At 40.8% G+C, this 12087-nt stretch overlaps 1 long non-coding RNA gene across 1 annotated transcript in view; it reads left to right on the top strand.

Moving 5' to 3' along the window:
* Positions 1-983: 983 nt before the first annotated feature.
* The window catches only part of LOC126293541 (uncharacterized), a 616677-nt gene continuing 605573 nt past the window's right edge, over positions 984-12087 (top strand). Inside the window, exon 1 of the long non-coding RNA XR_007552302.1 lies at positions 984-1133. This is a non-coding gene — a long non-coding RNA (uncharacterized LOC126293541). The remainder of the gene's footprint in view (positions 1134-12087) is intronic.

The raw sequence follows: 12087 nt of genomic DNA, 5'->3' as shown, positions 1-12087 counted from the left end.
GTGGACTAGGAATTGAAGTCCTGGGAGAGGGAATAAAAACTTTGAACTTTGCACATGACGCTGTAAATCTGTCTGAGAATGCAAAGGACTTTGAGGAGGAGTTGAACAGAATGGACAGTCTTGAAAGGATAATATCAGAGAAACTCAACAAAATCAAAAGAAGGATAATAAATTGCAGCCAAATTAAATTATGTAATGCTGACGGAATTAGGTTAGGAAGTGAGACACTTATAGTATTAGGTGATTTTTACTATTTGGGGAGCAAAATAACTGATAATGGTGGAAGTAGAGAGTATAAAAAATGTAGACTGCAGCCATGTATGTAAGTGAAAAATGGACGATAAGTAGTTTAGACAAGAAGAGAATAGAATTTCTTGGAATGTGGTGCTACAGAAGAGTGCTGAAGACTAGGTGGGTAGATAATGTAACTAATGAGGAGGTACTGAATAGAACTGGGGAGAAGAGGAATCTGTGACACAACTTGACTAGGAGAAGGGATCGGTTGGTAGGACATGTGTTGAGGCATCAAGGGATCACAAACATAGTTCTGGAGGAAAGTGTGGGGAGTAAAAATTTTAGAGGGAGACGAAGAGCTGGATACTGTAAGCAGATTCAGGAGGATGTACGTTGCAGCAGTTACTCGTAGGTGAAGAGGCTTGCACAGGACAGAGCTGCGTCAAGTCAGTCTTCGAATTGAAGACCACAGTAACATTGATAAATAAGAATCTAACTGGTGGGTGTGTTCGAAAATCGTGTACGAAGCGGCTGGTGCATGCAAAGTGTCGCGATGCTGGCTGCAGGCCACCGGACAGCAGCGGGTAGGGGTCTGCGGTGGTGGGGGCGGCGCTGGTCGCCGGCGACCAATGGCGGCGCGGAACGGCAGCGCACGCCCCGCCCACGCGCCGTCCCCGCGGCCCGCAGCGGCGGACCTGCCGGGCAGTAGCGGGCCCCCCTGCCAGGCGAGACGGCCGTGCGAGGCGCGACATCGCACACACCCTCTGCCACACACCACTCGCCGGCACCGGGATCCCACCGGCCGCAATCGCAGTTCACGAGGCCGCCGCTTCGACTCCCGCCTACACCGGCTGCAGCTGAACCCGACGCAGCAGCGGTCACTGCGACACCCGCAGGCGGTGAGTCCAGTCCGTAAACATTTTCCAAAGGGGCGTGGCCGCTTCGCATAACGGATGTGAATCGTTCAGCACTCCTGGTACCCATCATGAACTGGCGGCGCAATTGTAGACGTTCACAAACTTCACACATTTCGAAGATTAGTTGCTGTTATGACCTTCAATCTGAAGACTGGTCTGAAGCAGCTCTCCACACTATCCTATGCAACCGTCTTCACCTTTGCATAACTACTGTAACCTGTATCCATTTCTTCCCTCAATCAACAAACTGACTATTCCTTGGTGCCACAGGATGTGTCCTATCGGCATAACCCTTATTTAAATCAGATTGTGGCACTAACTCTTTTCTCCCTAATTCTATACAGTACCTATACATTGAATAGTTAACATATCTATCTACCTTTTAGCATTTATCTGTAACAAAACTTTCCGAAACTTCCCATTCTCTACGATGTTATCATCCGCTATTGACTTCCATAGATGCCTGTATTCCATATAAACACCTCCAGAAAAAAATTCCTGACACTTAAACTTATACTGGACTTCAAAAAATGTCTCTTTTCCACAAAAGGCTGTCTTGCTATGCTAGCATATAATCCATGAACTCTTTACTTCTGTGGCATAAGTTTTTTTGCTGCCGAAATAGAAAAATTCATCAGTTACTTTCAGTATGTCATTTCCTTATCCAGTTCCCTCAGCATTCACTGTTTCACTTCAACTACATTCCATTCCATTTGTTTTACTTTAGTTGAGATTCATTTTATAATCTTCCTTCAACACAGTATCAATTCCATACAACTGCTTTTCTAAGCCCTTTGCCGTCTCTGACAGAATTACTGTGTCATCGACAAAGCTTAGAGACTTTACTTCTTCCCCCTGAATAATTATTTTCTTTCCAAATTTCTCCTTGCTTTCCTTCACGTTTGGTCAATGTCGAGAATGATGGTCGGGGAGAGACTACAATTCTGTCTCACTCTGTTCTCGACCACTACTTCCCTTTCATGTCCTTCGACTCTTATAAGTCCAATGTTGTCTTTGTACAGGTTATAAATGACTTTCCGCTCCTTGTATCTTGTACTTGTTACCTTCAAAATTTCAAAGAGTTTTGTGCAATCAATTTTGTCAATATTTTTCTCTAAATCTACAAGTGTACTAAACGTAGGTTTCCCTTCCTCTCACAACATTTCAGGATCTTATATTCCGTCTTGTATGTACTGTTTAACTTTCATTCACACAAATATTTTCAGAAAATAGGTCCGCTTACTAACATTTAAATTTATATTGAATTTTAAATGTTTCTTTTTTCCAGAGAAGTTTTTCTTTCTCATATCAATGCATCTTTTACATTTATTTTGCTCAGTCAACAGCGAAACTTTATTACTTCCTTTGCATCTCATTTCCTACTCTCATTACCTCTACATCAGCTGATCTAATTAAGATGCGTTCCAATAACTTAATTTACACTTGTTGGTCTTCATCTTTTCAAGACAGTATGCAACTGAGTCAAGTAATCTTTAAAGTCTTTTGCCGTCTCTGAGAGAATTGCAGTGTCAGATATAAATCTTAATTTTAATTTCTTCTCTCTGAATTTTAATTTCTATTCCAAATTTGCCCTTTTTCCCATTACTGCTTGCTCAATATACCCTCTAAAAATCTCATGGGTTGCACACCGTACCATGTAGTTAAGTGTTAAAAAAATGTTTCCCTCTTTAATGAAAGCCACTTTCCATAGTGGCCAAAACACTAGTTTAGGAATTTTATGAAACTGATCCTGAAAGCGATGTACTTTAAAAGCCTACTACATGAATTTACAAACATCCTCTAGTCTAGTCACTGCCTGTTTACCGAAAATGATTTTGTAGACTTCATTTCGGCAGCACGGTAGCATCTTCTTATGCCCAATTTATGATCACTCGTAATGCTATAAACCGCCCTCCCCCTAAACATAAATCAATCTCTCGTTTGCGATGCAAGATTCGACATATTTGTCTCAGTTGTAACTAAAAAAGAACTGTTCCCAACTCACTCTGTTCTGCTGGTTTTTGTCCACAGACTGAATCACAAATAATTACTGACATTCACACGTCAATTGCAGTTGTTTGCGGATAACAGATAAAGCGCTTCTGTGTAAACGCAGGTTATCACCGGAACTTGGGTCAGTATGATAACGTCTGTGATCGTTCGAGGCAATATATCTTTCAGATTGCACGTGGAGCGGTACAGCATTGAAGGAAGTTTGCAGGAAGTAGCGTAACTAGTAACAACTAGATCGCCATAAATCTCGATATTCAAGTGCTCGCCGGCATTGGAAACATTATATCGCATCGTTCCCATTACGCTGCTGCGCAATACTTTCACTGGAAGTGCCCATTAGAACAGACTGCGAAAAATTACCGCCTCTGAACAAAAGAGTTTTATGTGTCATTCCCATATGGTCCTCACAGCAGCTGCTTCTGCAGAAGGTGGAGTTCTTTTTCTTTCAGTTCTTTTTTATTATGTTGTCCAGACATGTCGTGGAACCATCTTGTCTGGGTTTCACATTATTTCTTGATGCGCGTCATTTACACGTCAAATTTGACTGGTTGACCTGTAATATACTTCATGGAGTGAGGACACTTCGTGGGTATTGCTATCTTGTTCTCCCACGGAAGACTGTGTTTAATTTTCTTTCTATTCCGTCTCCTCCACATATTCCAGTCTCATCACTTTTGCCTTACTTCGACAGTTCGGCCTAAGAACAAGGTGAGCAGCTCACTGAAAAAGAGACTTAATGTCACTCAGGTTTCTTTCAGAAACTAGGGTAAGATTTTGAGCACTTGAGTAAATAAAAAAGACGTTATGCAAGAAAACATGAGTAACTTGTGATCCTACTATGACAAAGATCTCGTTTTTTTGTCTCTTGTGCCGTAAAGCTTTTATGGACTGTAAAAAACACATGTCTATTCAAAGTGGCTGTTAATGTTGCTTTTTATTCACTAACAGCTGTTTCGGCCCGTTATTTTCTTTTCACGATTTCGTAAAATCGTCGCTGGCGTAAACTACGTTATATCTGTAATACGCAGACGTCTAAGAAAATTATATACCATAGGTGTCCTGATTTATATAATAATTTCTACTTAGTATAGTGATGGAACACAACAATAAGCTCCATTTTTTGTCCACAATACTGAACACTCCACACCAAGGATGCAGCTTAAATTAGGAAGTTTTATAATAATTCAGAATAAGTGTGGAAGGAACTGCAACCTTTCGCAGTACGTTTTTACATGTCTGGCGCCTGTGAGCAGAACTTAAGTGTCAGCACTCATATCACTCTATTAATAGTAACAGATACAGTCTTCATCTCTTTATGGATATATTCCATATTTAAGAATAAAAAGCAAAAAAAATTGCACTTTGTTCCACTAGTTTCTATTTTTAATTACGAAGCGGTTTCCGCTTATTACACCATTATGAGGACAACTGACTAGCTTCCACTATCGAGACATCTTCCTACTGGCATTTTACAGTTGGTTAAAGTGTAAACAATAAACACGTCATCTCATAAATTCTAGCTCTTTTCTAGCAGCATATCTAAATGTGTTACTATTTACCAAACACAATATACTGGAATCAGAATTGTTATTACTAATCATCGCCTGTAGACACAAACTGGTTACCAGATACTTTGATGCGTATTCTTTTCTTAGCCTATTTCGCTGTCATCACAGTGTCGGCGTACGACGAATCTTTTGCTCAGTGTATGGCCAATATTGTTTCCTAATGACGTGTCTCTAAGCGGATGCGTCGTCAAGAGGATGTTCAGCTCCTCATCTTTCTTCCTCGTTTGAAGCTGTTTCACGTATGCAAATTAGCTTGATCTCTCACAGAAGCTCAATTGCGTCGGTTTGATATCGTAGTGAAATCGCGCCTGTAGCAATCTGTAGCCCTGAGGATACAACTGTGCTTACATGCGGCTATTAATGAAAGAAAGACGCCATTTTAGGACAGTCTGCTTAGTTTCTCATTAGCATTCGATTCACCTGAGGTTGCCAAGCACTCAGTGTGGCTATAAAACAACTGAAACGCAATATTTTGTTGATGGGATCATTAACAGCTTTAAGGTGCTTGAGAAACTTCAAATCAAACGTACACACCTGTACTTTTCCTTCATTAAATAACTGATGTCGGTTAATTTAGTACTATCTTCAGGTTATAGAAAACGTGACTAGCCGAGAAATGTAGATAAATTTGGTTTCCAAAATGTGATCCAGTCCATGGCATACGTAAATACAGAACCCAAAAGAGGTAATCGTCGTTTTGTTTTGAATCTGTAACAGCGTCCGTGTTCGCAGACTAAATCACGGTAATTAAGTTTCACGTTATTATGCAAACAACTAATTGGGTACTTACACACAATTCTTACTCAGAATATTAAGACTTTGTTCGCGTTGTTGTACAGCTTGCTCTACATATTTTAACAGTGTCTGTCCCTGTCTGAATGCTCATCCCCAGTGGAAGTACCCACAGAAACTCGATTCATGTTGTAGATGAACTACGCTAGCAAATTAGAACACAGTATATATGTGGCTACTGCCTGTTTCCTCCTGTTTGATCATTTGAAAATAACTGTAGCAAGTTTGTACGGTAATGAGAGGAAGCTTCTAGAGAACCCAAAGTGGTGGGTAGAAATTCTTTCGTACATTTCTAATAAAATGCTTTAGATTAATTCAGTATTTAACCTCGATCTGAGGTAACGCAAAGTCGCAGATAAGGACAAAATGTACAATTCTGCCTACCTTCTTATATTTTTCCCTTCCACAGAGGAAGACAGTATATGTTCATTTTCTGGAGAGAAGTGCAGGCAAATCGTCTATAGCAGCAGTAAAGTTAGGTAATTTATGTTAATTACAAAAGGTTAAAATTTGATTTATGAGAAGATTAGACGTTGTATACTCAGATGCTGGAAAAAGAAATGACAAAAATGATATATAAAACATTTCATTATTATTTTACAAACGATATTAATCTCAGTTAAAGATGTGTTCCCAGATCCTCTCTTAGTTCCGCAGTCCATATTCTTTTTTATTAGGATATGTTTCACAGTGAACCACCTATCGTGTGCGCATGGATCGTAAATTAGAAAAATCAGGGGCGGTTATTGTAAGATTAAGCCGAGTCATGATGGGACACTAATACTGAAATATGTATACGATTTAAAAACGACAGCTTTTTACATAACAAACGGACCTGAATTCCGATAACTGATAAATTACGCATATGTTGTGTGATTTGCAGATCAACTACTGTACCGTCCTTTATTCTGCGTGAAGTCAAGAGCGAAAAAACACATAGTGACCTCGTGAGACAGGTTCATTTTCGTTTTGTAGTACTGGTGACTGATTCCTTGTGATAGTGCTCAGAGCTAGGACCGCAGCTTCGGACACTTGTTTCACGTTCTGGGTCGAGCTGCCAGTCCTGCGAAGCTAACCATCCGTGAGGTTAATACTGAACGCATCCAAGACCAAATTCCGTCTAGCTACTGCGAGAACGATATCGATAAGTAGTCCTGTAGGTCGACAGGCACGAATATAGTCATTTTGAACTCGACGCGGTCGACATACGTAACGTCACGTCGTATTGTGACACGTTTAATACCGCAACCATCCCCACTCTGTGTTTAGTGTAACAGTTTTAAAATACGTGTTACATATTTCATATTTACTTATTATTATTTTTTGTTTATTTTGTAAATCGGTAGCCGCTAGTTTGAGCGAAACATCACTCTGCTGCAGAGTTAAATGTATTATTATTATTATTATCATCATTCTTCTTGGTTGTTAAATTATTCTTTTATTTTTATAGTTATCATTGTACTACTGTTATAATCTCTATTTTTTCTTCTTTAACATCAATACTGCATAATATGTTATATGTCCTTAATGTTCTGTAGAAACTGTAACTCGTTCAATCTGAGTATGCCTGGTTAGGTGTAAGAGAGGGCCTGAAGGCCCTAACCTTGCCAGGTAAAATAAATGCATAAATAAATAAATAAATAAATAAATAAATAAAGAGGACGGGTGGAAGTGGGGTGGGGGGAGGGAGGAGGGAGGGGGGGGGGGAGAGGTGGTACATTTTTGTTGCTGTACTGCTCGATACCAACGTTTGTAAAAGGTCACTATAATAACTTATACCTGAATTATGTGATACATGTGATCACGTAGGCCTATAGGCAATTATTTGATTCAGTGCGTAGAAAATAAGACAGCAAAACTAGTAAAATATAGTTTGTTTTTAACCATCGAGAGGAAAACAAGTAAAATATATTTTGTTTCTAATTGTTTCTCACCAGCAGTAATCAATTAGTGCAAGTTTGATTAATATTTATACCTAGAATGCACTTATTTTCTTTGGTGTCTAGCTTTGTTTTGTATTGATTGGAATGAATAATGCAAGAGGCATTTTCGCGAGTCACCGACAAAAGAAAAAAAAAATATTTCACTCTTGCTCTTATCTAGTAGCTCTCGTATCGAGTGTATATGAATTAAGAAGCTTTGGATTCAGTATAAGGTCAGTTTTTTACACTTTCGCGTTGACCGGATTATTTTGCGATTCTTGTTAAACGCTGCCTTTGCTCAAAGCAGTTTAACAGCAGGCAGTTCAGCGGCTAAAAACTGCGTAAAAGAGAGAAACTGGTTTTATGTTAGAACGTTACATCATAACGAGTATGGGTGGCCATCGTAACCAATTTGCAAGTCACACAGTACATGCATACGTTTACCCCGTTTGTCCAAAAAGATACGAGACAGCATTAATAAAAATAGATAATAGTTATAGTGGTAGTTTTAACGCTTCAGGTGCCCTACAGACACTCTCCTCTCTCTGTGACAACGCATGGAACGTTCTTACAACCACGTGAAACTGTTAGAGAATACTTTCTTTGGGATGGTGTTGAAATCGAGCGTAACTTTTGTACCTTCTTCGGTCCTGGCGAGCTCTCAGACACTCATTCTGCACTTTGTCGTTTCGCGGTCGCTTCCTGCCGATACTGCTAACTCTCGTTACCCGCGATGACTTTTCCAGAAAAGAACTTTCCGCGTCTTTCATTTCACTCAAGTTGCAGCGTCGTGTTTTTTTGCTAGGGAATCGAGGTGTGTAGGGCAAACATAGCATACACTTTTCTTTTCTTCAAAACATCCTTGAAAATGTCTCGAACACTTGATTTCTAGATGTTGCTCCATAGCGATTTGCGACACAACAAGACTGACACACTACGGCCGCACTTCCATTACTTAACACTGTCTATTCGCTATTGAATGGTCGAATGCATACATATTATTTTACAATTGGTGCTTCAAACTCCCACCGTAGTTACTGCACTGAAGTAGCTTAATCACCTGAAAAAAAGAAATCAGTCTCGGAACTCCATGGACACACGGTGCATTACGATGTGTTTGCACGTGGGGGTTTCCGTAAGAGCGTGGAAAAATTTAACAAGACGTAGAGGATGCTACACTGGACAGTTTTAAGTAGGGAACCTGAGGTCGGAGAAGCCAGCTAAAGGTGATAATAGGAATAAAATGAAATTACTGTGTATTTTCTTTATTTGCATTAGTTACAGTTAACTGATAATACCATCACCGACACAATCAACGCGCCATTTGTACTGTATCTTACAAAATATGCTGAAACTGACGGCCATAAAATTCAATGCAAGCATAACATCGGCGAACAAAAGTTTTACGCACCGTCACAAGTACCCCAATGTGGTCGTCATGTCGCCACGTCCCTCGTTTCTTCTCTACGATGAACCAGTCCCCAGCATTCGTCGATCTAGAGAAATAAACACTCGTCGTGATGGACCATGCCTGTTAGGAAATCGTTCCCTGTACAGCCTTTCAACAACGAGAGCATTGCAACGTACGTCCCCACACACAAGGTGCATGTCAGTGAGATATGTGAAACTGTACCAGTACTGCTCCATCGTAGTGTACAGTACGTCTCTGAATAACACTGGGTAATGAATGGGTCTGTCGTTTTTATAGTTCGTTCTTTCAAGGAACAAGGTAAAAAGATATAAAAGAGCCACCTTATGGACAAGTAAAGTAAACAAAACTTGCATCATGACTTCCTTACAGGAAAAAAGAATGTTCGTGTAAATAAACAGCACAGTATCTGTAAACTTGTAGGCATGTTAGTTGTAAATAAGCTGGAAACCAGCAGGAAACCAGCAATGCTAGGTAAAGCGGTAGACTAGTTTACCTCCATATCTCCTCAGGCTGGCTTCTCCGACTCCAGCTTCCCTCCTTCCGATTGTTCAGTGGAGCATTCTCTAAGACATGTTACAATTTTACACTCTCTTACGGAAACACTCAGTATACTAGGGTACCATCTGTTGGTTAACATTTTGTAAAAGAAGTTTATGAGTGAGGCTCCGCTAATTATTTCGTAAATTACCTGAAGACGGTCCTATACTGACCGAAATTGGTTCTTTAATAAAGAAAACTAGCGTTGTCAAAAAATACCACTGAAGATTTCCAATAAACCGATTCATGTTTTTAGAAAAAAACATCTAATTCTACATCTACATCGTGCTCCACAAGCCACCGAATGCTGCGTGGCGGAGGGTACTTTCGGTACCACTATCTGGTCCCTCCAACCCTGTCCCACTCGCGAATAGTGCGTGGGAAGAATGATTGTCGGTAGGCCTTTGTATTAGATCTATTTCTCGAATTTTCTCCTCGGGGTCAATACGCGAGATATTTGCGGGGGGAATTAATATGTTGTCTGACTGCTCCTGAAAAGTGCTGTCCCGAAATGTCAATAGTAAATCTCTCCGTGATGCACAACGCCTCTCTTGTAACGTCTGCCAGTGGAGTTTGGTTATCATCTCTTTAACGCTATCACCCCAGCTAAACGGACTGCGCAGCTCTTCCTGGATCTTCTCTCCTCTATCAGCCCTACCTGATAGGGATCCCAGATAGATGAGCAACACTCAAGCATCGGGCGAACATGCGTCTTATAAGGCACTCCTTTCATGGAAGAGTTACATATCCTGAATATTCTTCAAAAGAATCTGAGTCTGGTGTCTGCTTTTCCCAGTATCTGTTTTATATGGTCATTCCACTTAACGTCGCTCTGGATAGTTACACCTAGATATTTTACGGCAGACGCCGTATCCACCTGTTTGTCACCAATAGTGTAGTTGTACAGTAGTGGATTTCTTTTCCTATGTTTGCGCAGTATGTTACATTTATTTACGTTCAGGGTCAACTGCCAGTTTGCACCATTCAACAGTTCTCTGCAGATCTTTCTGCAAATTCTTACTGTCTTCTGGCATTGCTACTTTGGTATAAACAACCGCATCATCTGGGAATAGCCTTAAAGACCATCCGACGATTTCTGCTAGATCATTTATAAATATTACGAACAGAAACGGTCCTGTCATACTTCCCTGTGGTACTCCGGATATTACCTGTACATCTGTCTATGTTGTTCCGTTAAGAGCGGCGTGTTCAGTTCTATCTTCAAAAAGAATCCAATTGCAGATCCGCTCCGAAACTCCGTAAGCTCGTATTTTTTCCATTAAACGGCAACGCGGGACGGTGTTAAATACCTTACTGAAATCAAGGAACACGGCATCAGCCTGAGCGCCGTTGTCCACTCCACTGTGTCCATTCTGTTCGCCGGCCGTTGTGGCCGAGCGGTTCTAGGCGCTTCAGTCTGGAACCGCGCGACCGCTACGGTCGCAGGTTCCAATCCTGCCTATGGGCATGGATGTGTGTGATGTCCTTAGATTAGTTAGGTGTAAGTAGTTGTAAGTTCTAGGGGACTGATGACCTCAGATGTTGAGTCCCTTTGTGCTCAGAGCCCATGCTGTTCAGGCTTTCAAGGCCGTGTTTATGCTATTGGTGATTGTAGCTGAAACGGCATTAGGCACTGCAGTGGTCCAAGGGATTTTTCTATGCTTAAAAATGTGTTTCTTAAAACTGCAGATATAAAGATTTACTTAGCTGATCTTCGAACTCAAACAAGCTCAACAAGGTTAACTAACGAAGTCTTTATAGCCTCAGATGATCAGCAATAAGAGGAGAAATGTTAGGCACATAAATATGCTTTCGACCACAACCTAATGCTGATGTAACTTTAACCGACAAGCGGTCGGAGTAGTTAGCAAACAGCAATTGTTTGCTGATGATACAGGGATGACGATATGGTGTCGGTTTTGAGTGACTGTAGGAGAGTACAAGATGACTTAGAGGAAATTTTTGGTTGTTGTGATGAATGGCAGCTAGGTCTATGTGTGAAAAAAATGTGAGTCGATGCGGATGAGTATGGAAAACAACCCTGTAATGTTCAGATACAGCGTTAGCAGTGTCAGAGTCACGTCGTTTCAATATCTGGACAGGCAAAGTTATATGAAATTGATCGAGCATGTGTTAATGGTGGTAGGGATGATGAATGGTCAACTTCGGTTTAATGGGAGAATTTTGGGAAAGTGTAAAAATGGTTCAAATGGCTCTGAGCAATATGGGACTTAACATCTGAGGTCATCAGTCCCCTAGAACTTAGAACTACTTAAATCTAACTAACCTAACGACATCACACATATCCGTGCCTGAGGCAGGATTCGAACCTGCGATCGTAGCGGTCGCGAGGTTCCAGACTGAAGCGCCTAGAACCGCTCGGCCCGAGAAAGTGTAGAGAAGTCTGCGTATAACACATTAGTGCCACCTATTTTTGAGTAGTGCTCTAGTGTTTGGGATACGTACCAGGTCGGATGAAAGAAAGACATCGAAGCCATTCGTAGTCGTGCTACTGGTTTGTTAGTAGTAGGTTCGAACAACACGCAAGTGTTACGTAGATGCTTCGGTAACTCAAATGGGAAAATCTGGATGTAAAGCGACGTTCTGTTCCAGGAACACTAATGAGAAAATTTAGAGTACCCGCATTTGAAACTGACTGCAAAACGTCAACA

The sequence above is a fragment of the Schistocerca gregaria genome, chromosome 10 (genome assembly GCF_023897955.1).
Source record: "Schistocerca gregaria isolate iqSchGreg1 chromosome 10, iqSchGreg1.2, whole genome shotgun sequence".
NCBI lineage: Eukaryota > Metazoa > Arthropoda > Insecta > Orthoptera > Acrididae > Schistocerca > Schistocerca gregaria.
The sequence above is the reverse complement of the archived record's forward strand: the minus strand, read 5'-3'. Positions and strand labels throughout refer to the sequence as shown.